This window comes from Sus scrofa, chromosome 8 (assembly GCF_054392235.1).
Source record: "Sus scrofa isolate SSC_HxYL_T2T_F1_AM1 chromosome 8, Sscrofa_HxYL_maternal_Yorkshire_Landrace_v2.0, whole genome shotgun sequence".
Taxonomy (NCBI): Eukaryota; Metazoa; Chordata; class Mammalia; order Artiodactyla; family Suidae; genus Sus; species Sus scrofa.
Genome location: NC_139390.1, coordinates 72,201,077 through 72,214,364, shown reverse-complemented (window position 1 = coordinate 72,214,364; position 13,288 = coordinate 72,201,077). Strand labels below are relative to the sequence as shown.

At 37.1% G+C, this 13,288-nt stretch overlaps 1 long non-coding RNA gene across 1 annotated transcript in view; it reads right to left on the bottom strand.

Annotated features, from left to right (window-relative positions):
• Positions 1–13,288, bottom strand: part of LOC146400834 (uncharacterized) — a 421,507-nt gene that overhangs the window by 55,705 nt on the left and 352,514 nt on the right. The window lies entirely within an intron of this gene.

Below are 13,288 nucleotides of genomic sequence, written 5' to 3'. Positions count from 1 at the left end.
AGAGTTGGATGAAAATGAGGCATATTTAGCAATTTTGACAGAGAGAGGATATTTTTATAGTACACTTCTGTACAATAAAATTATTTTTGACAATCTATAATGAAACAACTAATAATAATGATAATATCCAGAAAAGAAATAGACAAGGAATTTACTAAATTTTGAATATATAACCGCACCAATATAAGGTAAAAAAATAAATAGTAAATAGTAAAATATAAAAGGAAAAAAGTAATGCACTAAAGATTCAATCATATTAATATATTTTTTGAAAACAGTGGCAGAGAGGAGGGAAGGGGTGATTCATACATAAACACCCAAGTCAGAGGCAGAATCATTTAACATGAAAGGCATAATGAGTCACACAAATTTGTTTCCCAGTGCATATAAAAATCATGTTTATCCTATACTGTGGACTATAAGTGTTTAATATCATGTCTAAAAAAAAGTATATATATCAATTTAAAAACATTTTGTTAGTAATAAGTGCTAATAATTATCTGAACCTTCAGTGAGTCATAATCTTTTTGCAATGGTAACATCAAAGATTACTGATCAAAGGAGGATCAAATGGTAGAGTAAACATGGAGCTCACCTCCCTCCACAAACATAAAAAAATACATCAATATATATGGAACAATTCTTATGGAAAATTACCTGTAAACTAGCAGAAGAACTCCAATTGAACTAAGGCTGTAAGTAAGATATACACAATTGAGTAGGAGGGGAAGAAAGGCACTGGGTCAGGACCAATGCCTCTTGTGGCAGGGCTGAGGAAAAGAGTGATCACACAAGCTGGACCCTCGACCTGGGGAGTGAGTGGGTTGAGCCACAGACTAGGAATCACAATCCAGGGTTCCTGTGCATAGGAGACAAGTTCCCTTGGCTGCTTGGAAAACTACTAAGGTGGAGAGAATATCTGGAGAAGCCTAGACTCCCATGAGGAGTGCGCAGGTGCTGGCTTGCCACCAGACAGGTAGAGGGAAGTCTGCCCTAGTGGCTACTGCCTCACTGTGTTTCCCACTCTGAGCCAAGGAAACAGTCCTGCCTACCTACTCCACACCATAGCTTGGCACTGGGTCTAGGGCAAAGATTTGATTTAGGGACACAGAGGTAGCCCAGGGGCTCGAGTGTGTTCTGGTGTTCCAGAGGGGGCAGCAGTGACCACTGTGCACCCCAGAAGAAGCCCAGATTTCTAATGGCAGTGTGGCTGCTTAAAATCCCATGACCACCAGTCTACCATCCTAATCTCAGATGAGAACATGTTCTGGCCCTGCCCACTTGATGCCACAACCTAGCAATAGATCTGTAGTGACCACAACAGGGAAGAAGATGTGAATGTGGGTTGTGTCCTCTTTGATCTGCACTGCAGATGCCTACAAAGGCAGTGCATGGGACCTCTGTAAGTATATGAGTCCCACTTGCTCCATCATTACCCTCCTTTGGGGGCAAAGGCCCCAATGCAGGGAGAAGGAAAAACACACACGTAAATGAAAAGAACTAGCTTAAGCCAGATACTCATTCTTCTGCTCCAGCACCTTGGGAGCAGACACCATCCCTGAGAGGGTGGAGGTGGCCACTGAGCAGAGAGGAAATCCTATTTAATACCTTGTACGAGCTCTGGCTCTTCCTTCACCAGCCACAACCCCCACTAAGGTGAGAGTAGCGAGTACACCCTGAGGGAAGATGTGACTGGCATTGACATCAAACTCAACCCTCCCACCAGAAGCACTGGGCACACAAAATCTACATAATGATGCTTTCACATAAGAACACCCCTTCAGGACCAAAGTAGGTAACTATTCCACCTAAATTTATAGAGACAGAGAAAGTTAAATAAAACAAAAAGGTAGAGAACTACTCCCAATTGAAAGAGCAAGAGAACCCCCCCAAAATAAACAGATAACAAGTCTTCCAGACAATGAATTCAAAATATTGGTAATAAAAATGCTAACTGAATTGGGAAAGATAATTCCTCTAACCACAGATTATTTTAGCAGGGAACTAGAAAATGTGAAAAGACACAAACAAAAATAGAGAATTCAATATCTGAGATAAAAAGCACTCTAGAAGCAATGAATAGAACACCAAATGACACAGAAAAATACATAGGTGATCTGGAAAACAGAATAATGGTAATCACCCAACCAAAACAGCCAAAAGAGAGACAAAAATAAATAAAGTGACAAATGAGATCTCTGGTAAAACATAAAACATGCTGACAATCATATTTTAGGGGTCCCAGAAGGTGAAGAGAGAGAAAAGGGGATTGAAAATGTATTTGAAGGAATTATGGATCAAAACTTCCCTATCCTAAAGAAGGAAACAGATATTGAGGTTCAGGAAGCATAGAGGATATGAAAGAAGATTAACTCAGACAGATCAAGAACAAGACATATAATAATGACAAGAGTTAAAAACAAATAGAGAACCCTAAGGGCAACAAGAGAAAGACAAAAATCATATCCAAGAGATTCCCTATAAGGCTACTGTCAGATTATTCTGAAGAAACTTTTCAGAACAGAAGGGAATGGAATGATATATTCAAAGTCATAAAGGGAAAAACCTGCAACCTAGGATAGGCTACTAAGAAAGATTATCATTTAGAAAATAAGGAGAGATATAGAAGTTCTCAGATAAGGAAAAACTAAAAGAAATTAGCACTAGTAAACCTACCCCCCAAAATAATGTTGAAGGGTCTTTTCTAAATGGAAAAGAAGTAAGAATCCATACGAAAGAGATAATCACAATGGAAATGGCAAATGTAAAGTAAGGACTGAAGTTCACTTTTTTCCCCTTAAGATCACTTAGGTAAGACATTGATTAAAAGATGAAAAAAACCCAGTAATTGCAAAAGCAACTGTAACTTCAATAAACAGTAAAAATATAAGCATGAACATGTAAAATATGCTATCCAAACCATAAAATATATGGAGTCCCCACTGTGGTGCAGGGGAATTGGCAGTGTCTCTAGAGTGCTGGGACGCAGGTTTGATCCCCGGCCTGGCATAGTGAGCTAGGGATCTGGCATTGCTGTAGTTGAGGTGGAGGTTGCAATTAGAGCTCGGATCTGATCCCTGGCCTGGGAACTCCAAATGCTGTAGAGTGTCCAAACAACAACAACAACAAGAAACCCACAAAATATGGAAGAGAGGAATAAAAAAGGAAAGTCTTAGAGTTCCTGTTGTGGCTCAGCAGGTTAAGAACCCGACTAGTGCCCGTGAGGACGTGGGTTCAATTCCTGGCTTTGTTCAGTGGGTTAAGGATCCAGTGTCGTCACAAAATGCAGTGCAGGAGTTCCCTTCATGGCTCAGCAGTTAACGAACTGACTAGGATCCATGAGGTTGCGGATTCAATCCCTGGCCTCAGTGGGTTAAGGATCCAGTGTTACCATGAGCTGCAGTGTCGGTCGCAAACATGACTCAGATCTGGTGTTGCTGTGGCTGTGGTATAGGCTGGCAGCTGTAGCTCCAATTCAATCCCTAGACTGGGAACTTCCATATGCCACAAGTGCGGCCATAAAAAACAAACAAACAAAGCATAGGTCACAGATGTAGCATATGTGGCATAGTTCTGGCAACTGCAGCAAAGATTCAACCTCTATCAACAAAAAAATAATTTCCAAAATATACATATATCTCATGCAGCTTAATATAAAACAAACAATCCAATCAAAAAAAAGAAATGGGCAGAAGATCTAAATAGCTGTTTCTCCAAAGAAGACATCCAGATGGCCAAAAGGCACATGAAAAGATGCTCAAATATTGCTAGTTATTAGAGAAATACAAACCAAAAATCCAGTGAGGTTTCATCTCACACCAGTCAGAATAGCCATCATCAAAAAGTCTCTAAGTGCCAGAGAGGGTGTGGAGGAAAAGGAGCCTTCTTACACTGTTAGTGGGAATGTAAACTGGTATAACTACTATGGAGAACAATATGAAGACTCCATATAAAACTAAAAATAGGAGTTCCCGTCGTGGCATAGTGGTTAACAAATCCGACTAGGAACCATGAGGTTGCAGGTTCGATCCCTGGCCTTGCTCAGTGGGTTAGGGATCCGGCATTGCTGTGAGCTGTGGTGTGGGTCACAGACGCAGCTCAGATCCCACGTTGCTGTGGCTCTGGCATAGGCCAGTGGCTGCAGCTCCAATTCGACCCCTAGCCTGGGAACCTCCATATGCTGCGGCCCTAGAAAAGGCAAAAAGACAAAAAACAAAACAAAACAAAAAAACTAAAAATAGAGCTGCCTATGATCCAGCAATCCCACTCCAGGGCATATACCCAGACAAAATTCCAATTCGAAAAGATACCTGCAGCCCAATGTTCACTGCAGCACTATTTACAATAGCCAAGACATGGAAGCAACCCAAATGTCCATCAACAGATGAATAAATAAGGGAGATGTCGTATGTGTACACAATTGAATACTGCACAGCCATAAAAGAGGAATGAAATAATGCCATCTGCAGCAACATGGATGGACTTAAAAGTTGTCACATTTAGTGAAATAAGTCACAGGAACACAAATAACATATGATATAAACTATATGTGGAATATAAAAAAATGATATGAATGAACTTATTTATAAAACAGAAATAAACTCGCAGACATAGAAAACAAACATGGCTACCAAAAGGGACAGCACACTGGGGGAACTATATTCAATGTCTTGTAATAACCTATAATGGAAAAGAACCTGAAAAAATATATATAACTGAATCACTTTGCTGTACACTTGTAACTAATATGACATTATAAATTAACTATACTTCAATTTTAAAAATAGTTAAAATATATGTAGATGTACCACAGCAAGAACAACAATTAAAAAAATTGACTTCTCTTCCACAAAGAAATATGTAGGCAGGACCCTAGGTGGCGATATGAATCTGCAAATCAGATCTTCAGCCAGTAAAGAAAACTTACTAGTCCAGGTAAAGTAGTTTTGAGAGGACAATCGGGATATCTACATTAAACAAACAAACAAACAAAACAAAAAAAAAGATAAAGAAAAAAACTCATTGCTATTTGTGATTGAACTCTTAAAAACTTGACAAGACACCATAAAACTCCTAGACGAGAACATAGGCAAAACATTCCCTGACATCAACCATACAAATGTTTTCTTAGGCCAGTCTCCCAAGGCAACAGAAATAAAAACAAAAATAAACCAATGGGACCTAATCAAACTGACAAGCTTTTGCACAGCAAAGGAATGCATTAAAAAAAAAAAAAAGACAATCTACGAAATGGCAGAAAATAGTTTCAAATGATGCAACCAACTAGGGCTTAATCTCTAAATATACAAACAACTTATACAACTTAACAGCAAAAAAACCCAACAACCCAACTGAAAAATGGGAAGAAGACCTGAACAGACATTTCTCAAAAGAAGATACACGGATGGCCAATATCACTATGCTCAATATCACTAATTATTAGAGAAATGCAAATCAGAACTACAATGAGGTACCACCTCACACCAGTCAGAATGCCATCTTTAACAAATCAACAAATAACAAATGCTGGAGAAGGTGTGGAGAAAACGGTATCCTCTTTCACTGTTGGTGGGAATGTAAATTGGTACAACCACTATGGAAAACTAAATACAGAACTATCATATGACCCAGCAATCCCATCCTGGGCATATATCTGGGCAAAGCTTTCACTGAAAAAGATACATGTACTCCTATGTTCACTGCAGCACTATTCACAATAGCCAAGACATGGAAAAAACTTAAATGTCCATCAACAGATGAATGGATTAAGAAGATGTGGTATATATACACAATGGAATACTACACAGCCATAAAAAGAATGAAATAATGCCATTTGCAGTAACATGGATGGAACTAGAGACTCTGATACTAACTGAAGTAAGTCAGAAAGAGAAAGATAAATACCATACGATATCACTTATATCTGGAATCTAATATATGACACAAATGAACCTATCTACAGAAAAGAAACCCATGGACTTAAAGAACAGGTTTGGGTTGCCAAGAGGGAGGGGGAAGGAGTGGGATGGAATGGGAGTTTGGGCTTACTATAGATGCAAACTATTGTATTTGGAGTGGATAAGCAATGAGATCCTGCTCTATGCCATAGGAAACTATATAAACTATACCTACTCTTTGTGATGGGACATGATGGAGAATAATGTAAGAAAAAGAATACACACACACACACACACACACACACACATACATACATACATATATATTTCTGAGTCACCTTGCTGTACAGCAGAAATTGACAGAATACTTTAAATCAACTATAATAGAAAAAATAAAAATCTTTAAAAAATTAAAAACCAACCTGTTTGAAGTAATACAAAATGAGTATTTTCAGAAAGCAGGAAATATTTTGCAACCATAAGAAAATATGTAATATCTATGATTTCAGGAGTTCTTTCCCCAGTAATTTGGAAAGTATTTGCTACTAAGGATGAAGGATGAATTTTAAATATTTGTATGAATAAAATCACATATATATATTTACATATTGATAGCTCTAGAAATTTGAGAGTAGTTTGGCCACCAACAGTATATTTAAAATTTTACATGTTTAGCTAAATAAATGAGTGCCTATTTTCTTTTTATGAAAATTCCATTTGAAAATGCAGTGCACTGAAATGTGTGTCTCTTGGATATGTCAAATTTACCTATGTTTTAGGTATGTTTAATTTCTCTTATCACATGTAACCTAAGCAGATACATTCTTTTCTGTGTCTTTTATTATCTACCTTCATAGCATCTTGCAAGGTGCTCTGCAATATGGTATGTTTTTGGTGCATCTTATTGATAGGCTCTTTATTTTGTTTTGGTACAGAAATAATTCCCTATTTTAATACTTACATATTAATTTCTCAGAAATTTTGTTGTGAAGTATAATGCAGAAAAGAATGCAGAAGACAAATATACAGATCAATAGATTGTCATAAAATGAACATCTGCATAGTTACCACCTAGTCAAGAAATAGCACACTGCCAGTCTCCCAGAAAACAGCATCCTGGGCTGCCAACTCTACGATGTACATCTAACTGTGTTGGATTATTATAGAAAACAAATCATACGGTATATATTATTTTGTGAATCTTTCATTTATGAGAATCATCCGTGTTTCTGATGTACCTGAAATTCTTTTACTTAGAGTGCTGTGGAACATTTTGTTATGTGAAAATGCCTCAAAGTATGTAGCCATCCTACTGCTGCTGGACATTTGGGTTGCTTGTACTTTGGGGCTATCATGGGTAGTGTGGCTGGGAGTCATGCTCATGCTTTTCGTGAACATATGTAGGATGTTTCTGGTGGGTTTGGAGCAGGAGTAGAATTGCTGGGTCATAAGGCATGCTCTCATTGTTTTAACAGAAACTGCCAAGCAGTTCCCCAGGTGGCTGCACCAATTCACGCTCTCACTAACCTTTGGTATTATTTACATTTTTAGTAGTTCTTCTTTCTCACCAACTTTGGTATTATTACTTTTTTTTTTTAAGTTTAAGCCAAAAATGGTCAATAGGTAGTGATTTTAATTCCCACTTCCACGATGACTAATAAGGTTGAATGTCTTTTCATCAAATGATTGTGGACTTATGTATATTTTTCGGAAGTGCATGTTCAATTTTTTTCCCAATTGTCTATCTTTTTCTTATTTATTTATTATTATTATTATTTTGTCTTTTTGCCATCTCTAGGGCCGCTCCCACGGCATATGGAGGTTCCCAGGCTAGAGCTGTATACGCCAGCCTATGCCAGAGCCACAGCAACACTGAATCCAAGCCACATCTGCAAACTGCACCACAGCTCATGGCAACGCCGGATCCTTAACCCACTGAGCAAGGCCAGGGATGGAACCTGCAACCTCATGGTTCCTAGTTGGATTCGTTAACCACTGAGCCACGACGGGAACTCCCCTTTTTCTTATTTTTTTCACTTCATTTTATTTTTTATTAGAGTATAGTTGATTTACACTGTGCCTTTTTCTTATTAATTTAGAGCTGTGCTTTGTCTATTCCTAGATATGTCTTTTTTCAGAAATATTTATTGCAAACATCTTTTCTACTCTGCAGCTTGTCATTCACTTTCTTAATGTGTCAATAAACAGGAGTTCTACATTACCGCAAATTGTCAATATTTTCTTTGATGCTCAATACTTTTTATAGATGCATTGTGTGAAAACTTTGCTATCTTCGAAGATTATTTCCTAAACTGTCTTCTAAAAGTTTTATTATTTTACCCTTTACATTAAGATCTATGATGCTCCTATAGTAGAATGCCATGTAGGGGTCAGGTATCATTGGGGGTTTTTGTTGTTGTTATTTTTTCATAAAGATATCTGATTCAGACTTAGGGCATGTAGTTATTAACACTTTAGTTACCTGCTTTTCAGGAGCCCAACTCAAAGCATGGTGGATTTACCAACAACTATTAGTGATGATAATAATTATTAGGATGATGAAGATGAAAGCAATATTTCTGAGTAACTCTCTCCACCACATTACCCCAGTCCCCTAATCTAAAAGCAGTTTGAAGTTAATCTGACAATATTTATTTTAAGTGAACCAAGATAGGCTTCAGGTAATGACTGCTTCCATTTTTTGTTTTTAATGACCACACCCACAGCACATAGAAGTTCCTGGGCCAGGGACTGAATCCAAGCCACAGCTGCGACCTATGCCAACAGCTGTGGCAACACCAGACCCTTTGACCCATTCATTATGTTGGGCTAGGGATCAAACCCCTGCCTCCACTGTGACCTGAGCCATTGCAATCAGATTCTTAACCCACTGTGTCACAGTGGGAATTATATTTTTTAGCAGTAAAAATTACCAGTGTATAAGAAATGGTGTTTTAATCTAGAGGATTTATAGAAAGTGAACTGGGACTTAAGTATCATTTGGATTTGACACATTTACTTTTTGTTTTGCTTTTTTTTTTTTTAGGGCCATACCTGTGGCATATAGACGTTCCAAGGCTAGGGGCTGTATTGGAGCTATAGCTGCTGGCCTATACCACAGCCACAGCAATAGGATCTGGGTGGCGTCTGCAACCTACATCACAGCTCATGGCAACACCAGACTCCTGACCCACTGAGTGAGGCCAGGGATCAAACCTGTATCCTCCTGGATACTAGCTGGATACGTTTCTGCTGCACCACAACAGGAATTCTGACATTTACATTTCTTGTTGAATTACATACCTATTGACTAGATTACCTAGGTTCTTTGAGAACATGGTAGTCTCCTGGTAGAACTCATGCATTCTATACATAGGGAATGCTGTAGTCTCCATTCTAAGTTAACTACATGACAAAATATGTCATGAGCTTGATAAATCATAAATAATTCCTTAGTGCTGGTTCATGGAGGACTACTGATAAAACTTAGCTTCTGGTTTTGCTATTTTGAGAACTAGGTGCTATTAGAAGTGAGCCTATTAAGGAACAGTGTCCTTAAAAAAGCCACTGTTAGCTCATCAGACAAGCTAACTCAAAACATAATTGCAAATGCAGAAGAAAATATTATGAATAGGAGCCAAATAGTAAGTAGGAATAAACAAACAATAAAAAAAAGAAGAGGTGCTTGCTTCTTGCCCAGACAATGAACCTGTAAGTGGCTGTTGAGAACCTGGAATGTATGGAAAATTAACATAAGGCATAAACTCTACATTTCAGGATCTTATACTTTTCTTGGGGAAACAACTATGACACAAATAGAACAATAAATAGTAATTGGTTGTTATGAGGTACATGAAATTTTAGGACAGAAATAAATAAAATTAATGTGGGCCAGAGTTACTGTAGAAGATTCAGTAGAAAGTCTTAAAGTGGGTTTGAAGGATTTTGAAAATTTTGAAACAAAAGTATTTGGATGCAAATTTCATGAGAAACCTTTTGGGGAAAACATAAACCCAGGACGAGGAAGTGCCGAGGAGGATAATGTCAGCTAGGAAGCATTTGATTAATTCCTATCCAAGCTTGTTAAGACACTGAGACTTCATAATTGAGTTGAAACAGGGACGTGCAGTCTATGGGAATGTTTTGGTACACATGCACACTCTATAACGTACTCATGTAAAGAATGATGATTCAACGAGACCATAAATATAACATGACACATGTGCATTTCCTTTACAACTGATAGGACTTTTGCTGTTATGGGTCCAAGGAGAGAAAAAATAGCATAAGTACTGAGATTTTAGGCTTTGTTCAAGGTTGAAGAAAGGCTTTACTGTTTTAGCAAGCAGCACTGTTTATCCATGGAAAGGTGGAGAAACACATCAATCAGTAATTGTTATTTTTGACATTAGAAGTAAACCAAAAGAAAAGAAAAAGATGCATGTGAGGTTATGGATACATAATATAAATACATTATAGACATCAACTTCAAGTCTTTGTCTTGTTTTAAAAAGATAAATTGGCAGTAAATGTCACATAACATTTGACATAGATCATACTCTACTAGCTGTTTCAACAAATACATTTCTGAATCTCAATGAGCTGATAAAATGAAAGCTTATTTCAAGTTTGTGCAAAATCCAAAATGTAGTGTGTTTGAAGGGTAGAGAGAAATTCTTATAGTGGTGATTATGTCAGTTCAGCAACATCAATTTTTTTCCTAGGAATTGTTTCACTTCACATAAATTTAAAAATTTATTTGCAACAAAATGGTTACTTTCTAACTTGTTTTTTAAGGCCAACATAACCTTGATTACAAAATTTAACAATGACATTAAAAAAAAAAAAACAGTAAAATTCTGTCATTCTCTTTCGGAAGTGTGGATGTAAAAATCCTAAATAAAATAAACATGAAACCAGTGACATATGAAATTTTATTGTATTTTGTTTGCAATTAAGTTGAGGTTATCTTAGAAATAGAAGGTTAATTTAACACTTAACATTGATCAAGTAAAAAGTTGAAAATGATATGATTATCTGAATGCAAAAAAAAAGGTCAAATTCAGAATCCATTTACTGTAAAAATTAGCAAACTAAAAACAAAACTTCTTTAAGCTGATAAAATGATAGCAAACATCCTACTTAATGGTGAAATACTGAAAGCCTTTCCCTGAAGTTAGGAACAAGACAAAGATGCCGGCTATCACTCATTCTATTCAAGAGTACACTAGAGTTCCATGACATAAGGCAAAAGTCGTCAATAAATCAAGACAAAAATAAAAACATAAGCAATGGAAAGGAAGTAATAATATTTTTCTTATTTGTAGATGGAGGTGTATGTTAAAAACTCAAAGGAATATCCAAATAGAAAAAATAAAATTAATAAATGAATCATTTTTTCAACACACATATTTCATACACAATATAGGCCAGCAATAAATTTAACATAAAATTTAAAGAATAATACCATTTACTAGGGAAGAATAAGTCAAATACATAAGATTGAATCTAGGAGAACATGTTGAGACTTCAACTCAAATACTTGTAAAACACTATTCTGAGAAATTAAAGAAAACCTAAGTAAAAGGAGGAATGTGCCAAGTGCATAAATTGGAAGCTTCAGTACTTTAAGAAGTCAGTTCTTTCCCAACTGACCTACAGAGTCAAAGCTATATCAACAAAAGTCTGGAAATTCTTTTTGGACATTGATCAGATATTAAAATTTATAAGGAAATGCAATGGACTAAAAATAGCCAAGACAATTTTGAAAAAAGAAAACATGCATGGGCTTACATACCAGATACCGAGTGTGAACTGAGAAACAGGGTGTTTTCACTGCCCCATTCCACAAGGATTAAGTCATAACCCACTGCAGTCGCTGACCTAGGCACTCTGAGAGTAAATTAGGAAGATAACAGGATGAGGCCCTTTGTGCTTTGGACAAGCAGACCCATTGGATAGCTAGATGTACATCTCAGGATGAATTTTAATGACCCCAGATTCTTGCATCTTAACCTGCATAGAAAAGCAGTAAAATCACTGACTTAAGATATCTGTTTTTTGTGACTAGCAGTAATCTTTGACCAAGATGCATGCTTGACTGGCAGGTATTTCCTAACTAAAAAACATATACAAACTGGTTTCTCCCCTACCTCTTTGGAGCAATTTCCTCAGAGCTGAGGGGCTGTCTCCAGGCTATAGTCCTCAGTAAGACCCTGAATAAGACTTAAACCCACAACTCTTATGTATTTTTCTTTAAATTGACATAAGACATTCTATAACTAAAATAATTCACGTGATATGACAGACTAATAAAAATTTTAAAAGTTCAGAAAGAGACCCATATTTGAGTTACACTTGATTTATAACAGCGGTGGCATTGCAGGGCAGTGAATAAAGGATGACAGGTGTATAATAAGATGTGCAAGGTCAATTATGGGAAAACTCATCTGCATTCTTACTAAATAGTGCAACGTGAACTGATGATCTAGGTGCAGGTGGAGTGGTAACACACTAAAGTTTTTAGAAAAAAAAATGGAAGTATATCTTTATGAAAGCAAAGAATTCTTAAACACACTACATATATACATACAAAATATTAATTTTTTTGTTTGTTTGTTTTGTTTTGCAGGGCCACACCTGAGGCATATGGAAGTTCCCAGGCTAGGGGTCAAATAAGAGCTACAACTGCTGGCCCACACCACAGCCACAGCCACACTGGATCCAAGTCATATCTGCCACCTACACTGGCAATGCCAGATCCTTCACCCACTGCGCAGCACCAGGGATCAAACCTACATCCTCATGGATACTAGTCTGATTCATTTCCACTGCATCACAATGGGAACTCCCTAAAATATTAATTTTAAGAGGAAATATTGACAAATTATAAACTAAAATTAAGAAATTCTGTTTTTAAAAGTCAACAATAACTAGTTCTGCTTCCAGCAATGGTGAAGTATCTGAAAACAAGCCGTCCTAGAGTTAATAAAGTTAAACTTTGGAAAAAAATATAAAAATCATGTGAAGGCAGTAGATAGTGACCAAAAACTGTACTAGAGTCACTTCACGAAGGGGAGGGACTATACTGGATCAGTTTTACATACCTATGGTTTCTTGTCAGAGGGCACTGGTCAGCCCAGGTAACCTAGGGGAGCTAAAAAGTTAAGCGGGAAGCCGCTGGGGTTCCTATTGGCTTTAGGAGTGAGAACACAAAGATTGGATCAGCAGCAGCTGAAAAGTGAATGGGCTCAGACAGTATAGTATTAACTAGGTAAACTATGATAAGGATGCACATTTTTAGTTCCTGGGGCAATGATTAAAAAAACATAATGAAAAAAAGCAAGGTCAGGAGATCCTGCTGTGGCACAGGGAGTTAAGAATCTGACTGT